This window comes from Chlorocebus sabaeus, chromosome 7 (genome assembly GCF_047675955.1).
Source record: "Chlorocebus sabaeus isolate Y175 chromosome 7, mChlSab1.0.hap1, whole genome shotgun sequence".
NCBI classification, from domain to species: Eukaryota; Metazoa; Chordata; class Mammalia; order Primates; family Cercopithecidae; genus Chlorocebus; species Chlorocebus sabaeus.
In genome coordinates, this window is record NC_132910.1 from 89376997 (window position 1) to 89391921 (window position 14925).

Below are 14925 nucleotides of genomic sequence, written 5' to 3' on the forward strand. Positions count from 1 at the left end.
TTTCAGCCTAGCATGAGCAATTCTAGCCTTCATCATGAAATATGTTCACTTTAGGCTAAACAAAACCAGAGAGGTAACTCAGTATGTTTTAGAGTTCCCAACTGCAAGGGGTTGTTTTGGTTTTTGTTTTTTGTTTTTTCAATTCTCTTCTACTAGAAGACCAACTGCTTATAAGGATATGAGATTTTCTTAGGAATGGAATGTTTGTTTAGTCATGATGAAGCCACACTTTAACCATCTATGCTCCTAGTGACCCCAATCTTACTTTCTCTACCAAGTGTTTTCCAGCATGCTGTGAACAGTTAGTTGTTCCATACTTTTAAAATTGAATGCCTGAGTTTATGTTTGTATTTCAGATTCTGTTCAAAATACTCCTCAATTCTACTGACATTCTTTAAATTTTACAACCAAATCTGACTAAAAAACCCACCTTTAAGGTAATGATGATAATAATTATAATAAAAATAGAGCAACTGCTGTCATAAAATAGTTTCTTACTTAACAAGTTTTAACAATTAATAAGTGTTAGAAAAATGACAGAATGCTTACTATCATTAGTGATTTCTTTCTCACTGAATTGAACAATACAAGGAAGCCTTAAGGTTTCAGAAATTCCCCTTCCTCAAAGGTCAGACAGGCAGGTAGCCTCATCCACTATGACCTAAAGGAAAATGAAAGAGAAACAAAATTGCCATGAGAAATATGAACTTGGTATAAACTTGTCAAAAAGAATTCATCTATCCAAACAGAGTTAAATTAGGATCCCCCATATATGTAGTCTCTCATAATAACAGCTGCAAAATATCACATTCAGCTAATTTCAGGAAATGGCCTCCCTGCTCTTTGGTACTTATCTGAATTCTAGTCGTCTTTCAAAGCTTGTATCATTGCATTTTCCTCCTGAAGCCATTGGTTCTTACCCTGTTCCTTTCTCCATTTTGAGCTATTTTATATATAGGATTGTACCACAGAAATAAACATGTAACACAAACTTATTTGACATTGTAAGGCAGATAATTTCATGTGTCATTCTCATCTCTCGCCCAAGAAGCTGAGCCTCTTGAATGCAGAAATGTCTCCTTCCTATATTTCCTCACTGCAACTAGCAATGAGCTAGGCACATGTATTATACTCAACAAATGCCCATAAACTAACTACTGGGTGAATATTAAATGATCCTCTGATGTTATTGTATGTTCCACTTGGAGCATGTTTCATTATTTGTTATTCTCTTAGAGTGTTTTATTTCCTTTTAATTTATGTTCTGATTTATATTTCTGAACCTCATATGCAAATGCTCTTTTCTTTCCTCTTGATCAATCCAAAAGCAACATTTCGTTAAAATCCATCCTTAAATCCAGCTTCTTCCAGAAAGTCTCTGTGATACACCTGTGTGTAGTGCTTTCCCCTCTCACAGTCATGATTTCAATGATGCTAGCATGTTCTTAAACATCATTGCCCCACACTATTCTTCAGTGTTTTCCACCACACTTTTTTTTTTTTTTTTTTTTTTTTTGAGACAGAGTCTTGCTCTGTCGTCTAGGTTGGAGTGCAGTGGTGCAATCTTGACTCACTGCATCCTCTGCCTCCCAAGTTCAAGTGATTCTCCTGCCTCAGCCTCCAGAGTAGCCTGGATTGCAGGCACTTGCCACCACACCGGGCTAATTTTTGTATTTTTATTAGAGACAGGGTATCACCATGTTGTTAAAGCTGGTCTTGAACTCCTGACCTCATGTGATTTGCCTGACTCAGCCTCCCAAAGTACTGGGATTACAGGCGTGAATCATCTACCACACATTTTATTTCTCCAATATAATATATCTCCAAGACATATCTTATTACAGAAAATGTGGTTTTATGGTTGAATTAAGTGTGTGCATATGGAGAAAAGCATAAACCATTTTAAACCACTTAAAATTATTAAAATTGAGATAACTAAACGTTTTGTTATGTTTGTCTTATCTTCAAAAGGTCTCTAAAAAGTACAATAGTCAAAAATATGTAATATTCATTTTTAAAGCAAAGGAAGAAAAAGTAGAGTGTTTATAAATGTTAGTGGATATGGATTTTATTGGGATGTATTTTACACTTTTACCACCATCTGGCATAGAAATATCACTATTTGATAGTTCAGGATTTTCAATAAGAAAATTTGGATGATGTATGTGTGGGGGTGTGTATGTAATTATCAGGTACTTAATGGAGACTACTGAACTTTTAATTTGTTAAATTAAGATCTGATTATAAACAAACAGTTCTTTCAATTGCTTTATTGGTTTTAAAAATGAGTTCTCTTACTATCCATATCAGTGATTTGTAGATTTATGAACTTCTCTCCATTGTAAGGTACTTGCTTTGTAAATAATATATGCTTTCATCAAAGCCATTGTAACTCTAAAAGAAGAGATTGTAAAATTACCTTTAAAAACTTGGAGAAGAAACAGAGAATTTTGAAGAATAGAAGATAATATTAAAAAGAATAAGTATTGAAAACAAATATATATTTCATAATTAACTGTACAAAATATGACTTGAAGGCTTCTCTGGGTTTGTTTATTTATTTATTTATTTATTTATTTATTTATTTATTTATTTTCTTTTTCTTAGAGACAAGGTCTCACTCTGTCACCCAGGCTGGAGTACAGTGTCAAGATCATAGGTCACTTCAGGCTTGACCTCTTGGGCTCAAGTGATCTTCTCACTTCAGCCTCCTGAGAGGCTGGGACTCAGTGACTTGGAGAAGGGGTGGGGAGAGAGAGAGAGAGACACTGTGTTATAACAGGCATGCTTTTCAGTTGCCAGCCCAATCCCCTTTCCTTTGTAAGAGTCTCCTCTACCCTTCAGCATCAGCTCTCTTACGACCTCCCTCAACTCTTTATCTCTTAGTCTCTCAATTTACAATTAATTTGATGAGAATAATAAATTATTTCCTGACCAGTAAAGCAACTGAATGAGGCAAACATCATTAGAGCTTAATTTAACAAATTAGTGTTCAACTGTGTTGACCCTAAGCAGCGAAGAGTCCCGGGCATAATAACATGCTGTGTGAATTCTGATGGTGTCTCTCTGTGACTCACAGTCATCACTGCTTCTTGTTGCTCTAGCTGAATCTGTTCTGTACTGGCACCCCTTCCAGTGCCTCATAGGCCTGTGGTGCATTATGTTTTCCACAACAGTGAATTAAGTTGGAAAAGTCAATGACATTTCCACAAAGCTTTATGAATAATCAAAAGGAGGAGTATCACGTCCGTGTCTCTTGATTCTATGCATGTTGTTTTCTGTGCCCCCAATCATGTCCCTTCTTGCTCCTTTGCTTCCTCCTGTTTCTCTGTTAAGACTTCCCTGAGACACCTTCTTTAGCAGAAAGTCTTTGCTGACCTCCCAGGCTAGCCTTGCCCTTCTGTCTCTCTGCCTCTGTGTCCTGTGCATCCATCATGGTACTCACTACCTCGGTAACTGCCTGTTTACTTGTCTATCTTTCAAAGCATTCTGTCACCCACATTGAGAGTTCTCTCTAAGTGTGTACTTAGAGATGTCTTTAACATCTGTGTCTCTGCTACAAAGCATCAGGGTGCCTGATAATATAAATTTGAATGAATGAATGAATGAATGAAAATGGAGGAAAGCATGAATGAATAGCCGTATTCATGAATAGCTATCTCCCTTTGTCTCACAGTCTAGGCTCCTTAGCCTGGTCACCAGATTTGCCCCCTTCCTTTTCATCTTCATCTCCTGTAACTTTTCCCAAGTTGCCTGGTTATTCAAGTAGTCCAGTCATCCAGGACTTACCCTTTCTCATTTAAGCCTTGTAGTCTTACATCACAAGTCTATCCTGGTCATTCTAGTTAAAATGTTTTCTGTTTTGTATGCAGTGAAAATCAAGGTTAGGCTTAAATGTTGCTGCCTCTATGTTCCCTGAGCATTTTGATCACAACGCTAATTTAGCACAGATTACATTGCATCCTGGCCGGTGATCTATCTATGTTTCCTGTCACACTGAACCCTTTCTTTAATGACCAAGAGCCATTTGTACCTTCAAAGAGATTAAATAATTTGCTTAAGACCGTAAAACTGGCAAAAAAAAAAAAAAAAAAAAAAAAAAAAGCATGCAGGCAAACCCAGGTATTTTGCCTCCAAATCCAGTACTCTAAAAATATTTCTTCTGAACATCTCTTTCTCTTCCACACTGGCTTAAGAATTTTATTACTTTTACTAATATACAAATACACACATACATATGCATATATTTGTCTTTGTATCTTCTTTTCAAATACATGTCTCATAAAACTCTGGAAACAAAAAAAATGTAGTTGGTAAATGCAGAGACCCTTATTAGAGAAAATTCTGAATGGACAACCAGGTACCAGCATATATTCCCAAAGTTATGCAAACTTCTGTAGTAGTATTTACCATGATTAGGCAGCTTCCTTTGCTATTATTTCCTACTCCTAAACAGTTTACGTTCCAATGAACAAGATAAAGACTAATGAAGGCTGAATAAATTGCTTTACTATTCCTACATTTGAAAAAAACCTTTTGAAAATTCCTATATGAAAACCAGTTTTGGAGGAGAAACTCTGTCAAGCTATAATGAAGCCCAACTGTAACTAGCCAATGTCGGATATATTTTCTAGGCTGTGTCTCCAGACCTCTTTCACATTCTCTGACAGCAGTTCAAATACTCAACAGAGTGCCCCGGGGGCAGGAGTAACGGAAGGAGGAATTATTTTAAGTAGGCCAGCTCAGCTTGAAATAAGTGCAGTCTGATCATAGGTCTTGGAATTTGGGGCTTTCTGAACTGTAATCCTAGCTCAGACACTGATCCCTCCTGTGACCTAGGATAAATTACTCAACCTTTTTGCCTTGGTTTCCAGATCCCCTAAATAGGGATAATAATCCTGACCTCAGAAGGCTAGCATATGAATTAAATATCTGCAAGGCCTGATCTTAACGACAGGCAAATGAAGCATCTCGTTCTTGCAGATATAATAACCCTTTCAACTCAATTTAACAAGAACTATTTCTGCTAAAGAAACAAAAGGTGGCTGATTCTGGTATCTCACCAGCCTGAAATTGTTGATGCAGCCTCAAAAGGAAATCACCCTCATAAATGAAAAAAACTTGAGGCTGAAAACAAAACATTAACAAAATATTGATTTTACCCCAAACCACCATACTTGGTTGGTTCTTTTGCTGTAACAAGATAGCTTTTGAGTTTGGCCTTCCTGAGCATTGGGACAGTAGTTAGCTTTCCTGAGCACTGCTCTCCCAAGGTAAGACTTATCAGTATATTTCTGTTGTTTATTTCAATAGTTTGAAGATACATTTAGTTGGAGAAAGATTCAAACTATGATCACCAACAGTTCAAGGACAAGACTTTTTGACACCTGGAAGTTCTATCAAAAGTGATATTTTATACAAAAATTACCTGGGCATAGTTATTGTGTGTGCCTGTATTCCTAGCACTTTGAAAGGCCTAGGTGGGCAGATGACTTGAGCCCAGGAATTCGAGACCAGCCTGGGCAACATAATGAGACTGTGTCTCTTAAAAATAAATAAATAAATAAATAAATAAATAAATAAATAAATAAATAATAAAAAATTAGCCAGGTATGGTGACATGCACCTATAGTACCAGCTACTCAAGAGGCTGAAGTGGGAGGATATCTTAAGCCTGGGGAGGCCACAGTGAGCCATGATCGCACCATTGCACTCCAGCCTGGGTTGAAAGCAAGACTCTGTCTCAAAAAAAAAATATATATATAGAGAGAGAGAGAGAGAGAGAGAGAGAAAAGTAAGATTCTGTTATTTTAGCAATACAATTAAATATGCATAGAATAAAGTTACTTTTAGAGTAAGTGAGGAATGTGTTCTAGAACATCATATATAATTCCAAATTCATGCAGATTAAGATTAATATTTCCAAAGGAAAAAAATGTGAAAGGAAAAATGCATCCTTGAAAAAAGGTTGACTCCAAAACCAACAGAATATATCCTTACATTCCTGCTACTTTTTCTTTTCTTAGCATTATCTCTCCCTCATAAAACATAGAGTCAGCCGGGGTGTGGTGGCTTACGCCTATAATCCTAGCACTTTGGGAGGCCAAGGTGGGCAGATTGCCTGAGCTCAGGAGTTTGAGACCAGCCTGGCAACATGGGCAACATGGTGAAATCCCGTCTCTACTAAAATACAAAAAAATTAGCTGGGTGTGGTGGTGTGCACCTGTAGTCCCAGCTACTTGGGAGCCTGAGTCAGGAGAATTGCCTGAACCCAGGAGGCGGAGGTTCCAGTGAGCTGAGATCACACCACTGCACTACAGCTGGGGCAACAAAAAAACCCCAATCTGTCCTAAATTAACAATAAAATAGAACATCGTCAGTATTTGTCTTTGAATTAGTATCTATTCTGTGTAACAAACTACCCCAGAACTTAGTGGCTTAAAACAAGAATATTTACTGTCTCATAGTATCTGTTGTTCAGGAATCTGGGCATGGCATAATTAGGTCCTCTGGCTCAGCGTCTTACACAGTCATGATGCAATCAAGGTGTTAAAGAAGTTGCAATCATCTCAAGCCTCAACTGGGGGTCAGCTTCCCTGCTCACTTGGAACTTGGTTGCTGGCAGGATATACTTCTTCATAAGCTGTTGGACCGAAGGCCTCAGTTCCTCGCCAGCTATTGGCCTGAGGCCTCTCTCAGCTCCTTGCCACATGGGTCTTTCCATAGGGCAGCTCATAACATAGCAACTCATCTTATCAAAACACACAAGCAAAGAGTGCTGGGGGGAGAGAGAGAGAGAGAGAGAGAGAGAGAGAGAGAGAGAGATGGAATATGCCAACAAGGCTGAAGTCAGTCTTTTGTAACTTAATATCAGATGTGACATCCCATCCCTTTTGCTATAGTCTATTGATAGAAGTGAGTTGCTAGCTCCAGCTCACACTCAAGGGAAGGAGATTACACAAGGCTATAAATACCAGAAGGCAGAGGTGATCATTGGAGGCCATCTTAAAAGACTACCTACGGCTGACTTCTGCATACTGTAATACTACACCTAACTTCCTTTCCAACATTCCTGAGAGTCAAGAGTGTTTTTTTAGTATTAGCATAAGCTTTACTTCCCAGTAAATACTTGTATGACATTGCTATAAGATATTTAAAAACTCTTAAAGATAACAGTATATGTTTTAGGAAAAAAAAAAAAAACCAGGACAATAGTTAAGTGCCGAGACCAGCTCGGTTGGGGAGACCCTAACTCAGTGGCACTAGAGGAATTAAAGACACACACACACAGAAATATAGAGGTGTGAAGTGGGAAATCAGGGGTCTCACAGCCTTCAGAACTGAGAGCCCCAAACAGAGATTTACCCCCTTATTTATTAACAGCAAGTCAGTCATTAGCGTTGTTTCTATAGATATTAGAGTAATTAAAAGTATCCCTTATGGAAAATGAAGGGATGGGCCAAATTAAAGGAATAGGTTGGGTTAGTTAACTGCAGCAGGAGCATGTCCTTAAGGCACAAATTGCTCATGATTAAGAATGCCTTTAAGCAGTTTTCTGCCCTGGGCGGGCCGGGTGTTCCTTGTCCTCATTCCGGTAAACCTTCCACCGTGGGCGTTATGGCCATCACGAACATGTCACAGTGCTGCAGAGATTTTGTTTATGGCCAGTTTTGGAGGGAGTTTTTGGCCAGATTTTGGGGGACTTATTCCCAACAGTTAAGCAAATCATTCAGGGATGTGTTACTAACAGTCTAGGAGGTCTGGGTAAAGGATAAGGAAGCATTACCCTGTGATAAGAGCAACAACTTGTTTTATAATTCCTTCAGACCGATTCAATGGTTCTCACGTAATGTAATTCTTAAAAATTGGGGGGGAAAAGCTTAGATTTCTTTTAAAGCATTAGTTCATGCCCATAAAGTGAGACTTTTACTAATGTGCTATGTCACATTATTTCAAGTTTATGCAAAATATGACCACATTCTATGTCTCTGTGACTATGTAAATAGTGACTATGTGAATGCTTAAAAAAATAAGGCTTGTATTCCATATATGTCACTGTGTGAAATGTTTTTGAAATTTAATCTATTAGCTCATTTGGACCATGGTGTTAATTCAAAGTCATATGCTTGATATTCAGGTAAGTTTTCTAGTTTTGCAATAGAAAACATTGTTACTAAAAGTCTTATCCTCCTCTAGGTTGGTTTTAAATATATATATACACACACACACATATACACAGACACACAGACACATATGTATATATACCTAAACATGTACATATTTGTGTAACATGTATATTTTTGGGTATATAAAGGTTGTGGATAGATGGGGAGAATTTATCACCACCCTTATGAAAACAACTCAAGTTACATTACCTCCAAAAATAGGGTCAACATCATGATTTATATATTCCTCCTCAACAGTCATCATTTGTTTGCACAGAAAGTGGTTATCTGAGAATACTCATTCTACTTTTATTCTGATATTTGTGAATATGAATTTGATTAGAAACGCTACTTTTAATATGTTTGCTAAGAGTCCTGTTACAGTTGTGACAGGTACTTTTACTTGCCAATAAATTCTTCTTTTGTAAAAACAATTTTTCGTCACTCTAAAATGTTTTGTACTTGTTATTACCAAATTTATGGCTATGTAGATTGCTTCCAGTTTAGTGATCTGAGATAAGATGTATTACAAAAACATATTTCCATTTCTATGTCATCAAAGAGAGAAAATGGAGAAAAATACAAAGTTCATTTTTTTCTCCAAATTTTGTGTCTGTGACTAATGAGCTGCTGACTTTGTGGAGAAGGGTTCCCCTCTCCACAAGGGTTTCAAAACATTGCTTGTGAATCTGAAAAGCAGAAGCTCACTCTGAGTCCAAAGTTTCAGCTGTTTGAACTCAATGCAACTCATAGTGTGTTGAGGAACAGTAACTAGAAAGAAAGAGAAATTAAGTTAACCATTTCTCTCTTCTTTTCACTTGTCAGACTACATCTGTTTAGCCTTGACCTCAGATTTCAAATGGGGTATTGATATATTAAAATGCCTGTGGTCAAAACCCAACGGGAAACAAAGTGTTGTAAAAGATAGCTGAACAATCTGTAGATGTATTCGTTTGCTAGGGCTGCCATAACTAAGTTCCACCACAAACCGGCTCACTTAACAGACATGTTTTGTCTCATAGTTCTGGAGGCTAGCTATCTGAAATCAAGATGTTGACAAGATTGGTTCCTTCCGAAGGCTGTGAGGGGAGGGTCTTTTGTGTGTTCCAGGCCTGTCTCCTAGGCTTGTAGACAGTGTCTTCCCTGCAATTTCGTATCACCTTCCCTCTATGCATGTTTCTGTGTCCAAATTCCCCCTTTTTATAAGGAAATTTTTGATGCGGGATTAAGTTCCACCTTTTAACCTTACTTGAGCTTGATTACCTCTGTAAACACCCTATCACCAAGTAAGGTCACATTCTTAGGTACTCAGGTGTGAAGTCTTCAACACACAAATTTTTAGGGGAAACAATTCAGTCCATGACATTTTCTTATTCCAGTCAGTCTAACATAACAAAATATCACAGACTGGGTGTTTTATTCCTCACACCCCTGGAGTCTTAGAAGACCAAGACCAAAGTGCCACTAGATCTGGTGTCTGGTGAGGGTCCTCTTCATAGATGGCTGTCTTTTCACTGTGTCCTCACATGGCAGAAGAAACAAGAGACTTCTCTGGGGTCTCTTTTATAAAGGCACTAATTCCATTCATGTACAAATGTTTTAGAGGGTATATAATAACTATTTTCAAATTTCTGAAAGACTGTGCTGAAAAAGAGAGGGATTAGATTTTTCTGGGCTGCTCTAAAAGACAAAACTAAAATGAATATATAAAACTAGGGAAGTAAAAATTGTCATCAAATATAAACAATACATTTTTTGAGAACTCGTGTATTTCATAAGAAAGGCTTTGGATTTTGCAGTCATTGAGACAATGATACAAAATCACATCACCAATAATTGCTAGCGGATGAGGACTTGTTTGCCTTCTCTCAGTCTTGGCTATTCCCTCTTAGTAAAACAGGGGTAATGACACCTATTTCATATGATTGCTGTGAAAGCTATATGAGATTACGTATATTTGACATCTAGCACTGTGTTCAGCCCAGATTACAACCTTAGAGAAGATGATTAATAATATTACTATTACTATTTTGAGTTTTCTAATTATTCTAAAGTAAAGAGACTATTTCGAAGAATTAAAATACTGGGTAGAGGGCCACTTTTCACGATATTACAGCAATTCTTATATTGTATGGAAGTCAAATAAAGGATTTTTAAAAGTGGCTTATACATTAATATTTTATGGTTCTAGGAGAAGCTGAAAGTAGATTGAGTAGCCTAGGTTTTATATCTTCCTCAAACCCCCACCACCACTAGACAAAAACTAGAGTTTCTATTGCTTACTTTGGTTGTATCATTCTTCAACTACTTAATTTCATAACTTGTAGCAATATTTCCCCTGTCATTGTTTGATTAATGTTTAAAAATGCCTGTACAAACACCAACATCAATTTTAATGTAATCTTCAATGTCAAATATTATCACAAAATGCAGCACTGAATATTCAACTGTTGCAGCTCCTTGAAACTGAATGAATGCTCCTAAATACAAGTCTGTTGTGGGTTTATTGGAATAAGTACAAATTAATCTCTTCCTCATAAAAGGAAATATAGAGGATCCATCATCCATTCATTCATTAACTCCTAAGTCATCAAGGAATTGTGTGTCCTGTTGTGTGTCCTGAGACTGCTAGGCTTTGGGAATACAAATGCTTAGCAGTCTCAGGGCACACAATAGGGTATACATCAGGGAAAGTGCCGTCTTGCAGGAGCTTTCAGTTTAGTGGAGAAAACATCCAGGTAGACATTTGTTTATGACAGTATTACTGCAGGTGATACGGTTTGGCTGTGTCCCCACCCAAGTCTCATCTCAAATTGTAATCCCCATGTGTTGGAGGAAGGACCTGGTAGGAGGTGATTGGATCACGAAGGCAGACTTCCCCCTTGCTGTTCTCATGTTAGTAAGTGAGTTCTCGTGAGATATGGTTGTTTGAAAGCGTGTGGCACTTCCCCCTTTGCTTTCTCTCTCTCTCTCCTGCCCTGCCGTGGTAAGACGGACTTACTTCCTCTTTGCCTTCTACCATGATTTTAAGTTTCCTGAGGTCTCTTAGTCATGCTTCCTGTTAAGCCTGTGGAACTTTGAGTCGATTAAGCCTCTTTTCTTCATAAATTACCCAGTCTCAGATAGTTCTTTATAGCGGTGTAAAAATGTACTGGTATAGCAGTTACTAAAATGAGCACTTAGCCACAACTTTGATGTTCAGGAAGGGCTTGGCAGAAGAAGTGTTTCTAAGCTTAGACTATAATGGTTAGTAGGAGTTCACAGGTAAAAAGGGGAGGAAAGAGTGCTCTGGAAAATATAAAAGTATACGTGAATGTTCAAGAAAAAATGTGCATCAAAGAAGGAATTAACCCGGGGTGAGAAGGAACACGACGTGGTGGAAAAACTGCATGAGTCCAGAGTCAGAAGACCTTCTGTAGCCGTTAAGCAGTGATGCCTCTTTCCCATCCATGAATGCAGGATGCACTGTTTAACGCTAAGAATGCGAGGCAGCTTTAGTGCTCATATATTATTTAAGATCTCTTATGCAAATTTTTAAAATGATGACACTCTTATAATGAGATATGAAAAACAGATTGGGGATGACTAGATGTTGAGTTGCTAAAAACCAAATCTCTTTTTTTCTCATCTTTGCAATAATTCACAGTGCCTAGCATGGTGAATTTATGTAAAATTGAACCAAGATATGCTTCTCTAGGCAAAAGGAGTTTAACGTGGAGTCACTCCGCAAGTACTGGTTTTTCCATTGGAGAACTGATTAAGAATGGACTCGTTCTGTTAAGAGGAAAGCTCAGTCTCCTGTGGTGCAAAATGAAGCTCTCTGTGAAGTGCTCTGCAGAGTACTCAAACCAGAAGCCAGATCATGGAGGCCTGACGGACCTGTAGCGATGGCTCTTAAACTATTTTACCACAAAATAAACTTGGTGATTTGTTTAGAATACAACTTTCCTTGTTTTAGCTTCCTACAATCTAATTGTGTTGCCCCAGGCAGAAGCACAAGAGTCAGATATACACTCAAGTTTCATTGCTAGAACCAAGTCCTTGCCCCTCACGTTGTATCTTTCCTGTGTTTTCAACCTTTCGTCTCACTTGAAACCCTACCTCAATCCTTGCTTCAACCACGTGGAAGTGGCTCAAACATAGCAGTTTATTCATGCCTCTATGCCTTTGTTATCAGCCCTCCCTCTATCTTAAAATGCTTTTGCCCTTAAAATGCAGTGTTCTGTTCCCCAAGTAACTGCCCACACATATTTCAAGACTCATCTATTTTAAATTTCTTCTCTGCCTTTCTTGTTTAGACTTGACCACTCACTCCTTAGTGTCTTTACTTTAACCCTGACCTGTGATGTAATCTATAAAACATTTCTCCACTTATTTTTTACACATTTCTTTCTTCTCTATTACAGTGTTTGATACAATAAGCACTTAATAAATGCTTGCTAAATGGATAAATGCGTGAATGTATGAATGAATGAGTTACATTCTAAAACAGTGCTTAAAGCATGGATTCTGCAGTTAGACTGCCTGGTTTCAAATCCTTTCTCTATCACTTACCAGGTGTGTGAATTTAGGAAAGTTACTTTAAGCCTCTGTCTCAGTTTCTCAATTATAAATGAGAATGATAATTATAGTATCTGCCTCAGGTAGCTGTTAAGAGGTTTTAAATAAACTAATATTTGTAAAGCTGTAAAGCACTTAAAAGAATATCTGGAACATAGTGTTATCAGTGTTCACAAAATAAATGCATATACTACAGCAGAGATGAATGTTTACATTTATATCTAGAAACAGAGATTGAGAGCAGAAACAAATCCACAAGATGTAGGAAGAAAAAAGTGATGGGCTTGATGATTGAGGAAGAAAAAGGACTGGGATTAAGTCTTGGATTCTAATAGTCACTAGGAGGGGTCGGCAAGTTTCTTCCATTAATTCATTACTTTTAATTATTTGATCATAAGAAAGGAGAGTCTGGCTTTGTGGAAAAACAGTCAGTTTCATTAGAAAAGAGAGAGTCGGATGTTTTTAAAACAACGACAACAATATACCCTGAATAGTAGAGAAACAGAAGAGCAATTGATCTACAAAGAGTCAGATTGAGACCACAATGAATCTGCAAAATAGAGGAGCCCCTGGGTGGGAGAGGATATAACTGGAACTCTGGGAATGTAAAGTGCATGGTGTGCTCATCTGACAGACAGGGCAGCTTAGGGGAATGAGTCTCTGCAGCGTTGTAGTGAAGAGAGGATACAGGACGACTGTGGAACCACAGCTCAGCCAAGAGTAAGTGTAAATTTCTTGATCTCTCTAAAGTCTCTCTTTTCTGTTAAATGCAAATAATAATGCATGCTTCATTCAGCAAGTTATTGTGAGGACTAAACGAGACAGTATTTGAAATTACTATGTAACAGAAAATAAGGTACAGATAATCCTCAGTACAAGCACAATAAATAATGTGGGACTGCAAAAATGATTGTGCAAAGCAATCTTAATAATCAATGAGAAAACTAATGATTGGACCTTGGCCTTTAAAAAATTTTGCCAAAACATCAAAATCTTTCTTGCTGTCATTGACAAAGGTACAAGGAAATAAAAATAGTAAAACTAATACCTAGTACAATATAACTTAAAACATGAGAAATGTTTAAAACTAACGTGTTTTACTTTTCATAAAAACTTATCAAAAGTAGTTTAAACCATGTTTGCCCCCTTGTCATGTAACTGACAATGTGGAGTACCATCTTTCTTTACGCACTGGTGAACTGTCATACGCTTTTCTAAGTACGGAATGCCTTCCGGCATTGTATTCTTTGTTCTTTCAGTGTCTTGAAACACCTCCAAGAGTTTTTTCTAATGTGAAAATGTTCTGCCAGCATTACTTCCTCTAGGACATCTTCATTCTGTTCATCACAACTACCTTTCCCATTTATGTTAAGTTCCCTTTCAGTAAATTTCCGTGGCCTCATACCTAGAAACTCAAATGACAGCAATGTCAATATTCCATCGTCAGCTGTCTTCTTATTGGATCTAATTTCATATCCAGTATTATTGCTTTTCATTTCTTTACTGCACTTTGGTCTCCTGCACAATTTCTTCTTTTAATCATCTGTTTTGTAAAATGTCACGTGAGTTTATCATTGGAAGATATGGAGGCAACACAATTACATGCTTTACTGGGTGGTAACTGAGTAACAGATGTGCAGTAGCCATACTGAGGTGATCAGTCACTGATCATGGTGTGCATCTGCTATTTATGTAGTGATTTCTGAACTGAAATGCTATCAGTGAGGTTAGAACTTCATGAAATTGCAGTTAATATACCATGGTTAATGAAATGTGAACCATGTTATTGAGGGACTGGTGTTATTTAACTAAACCATGGTAACTGAAATTGATACATATGAATTAGCAAATCAAGAGCTGCCAGTATTTTAAATTCCATCCTTTAAATGTTCTTAATTTCTTTTTAATCAGTAAGACTTATGTTTTTATGCACACCATTGTGATGAGGATCCCAAGATTTTGATGGCTAAGCTGCAATTTGAGTAAGAGGTTCAGAATTAGGCTTAGTTGCTAACCCCACTCTCTGCGTGATCCTCCTTCCCACACCATTCCAAACATATCAATGTGGCACACACCCAGGCTGAGAACCACTGCTCTAAAGCCTTCCACATAATTGAAAGTTTAGTCACTCTAGCTTTGAATTTTTCTACTTAAAAAAAAAATTATTAAGAAAGCTCTTAATTTAGAATTTTTGTGTCTT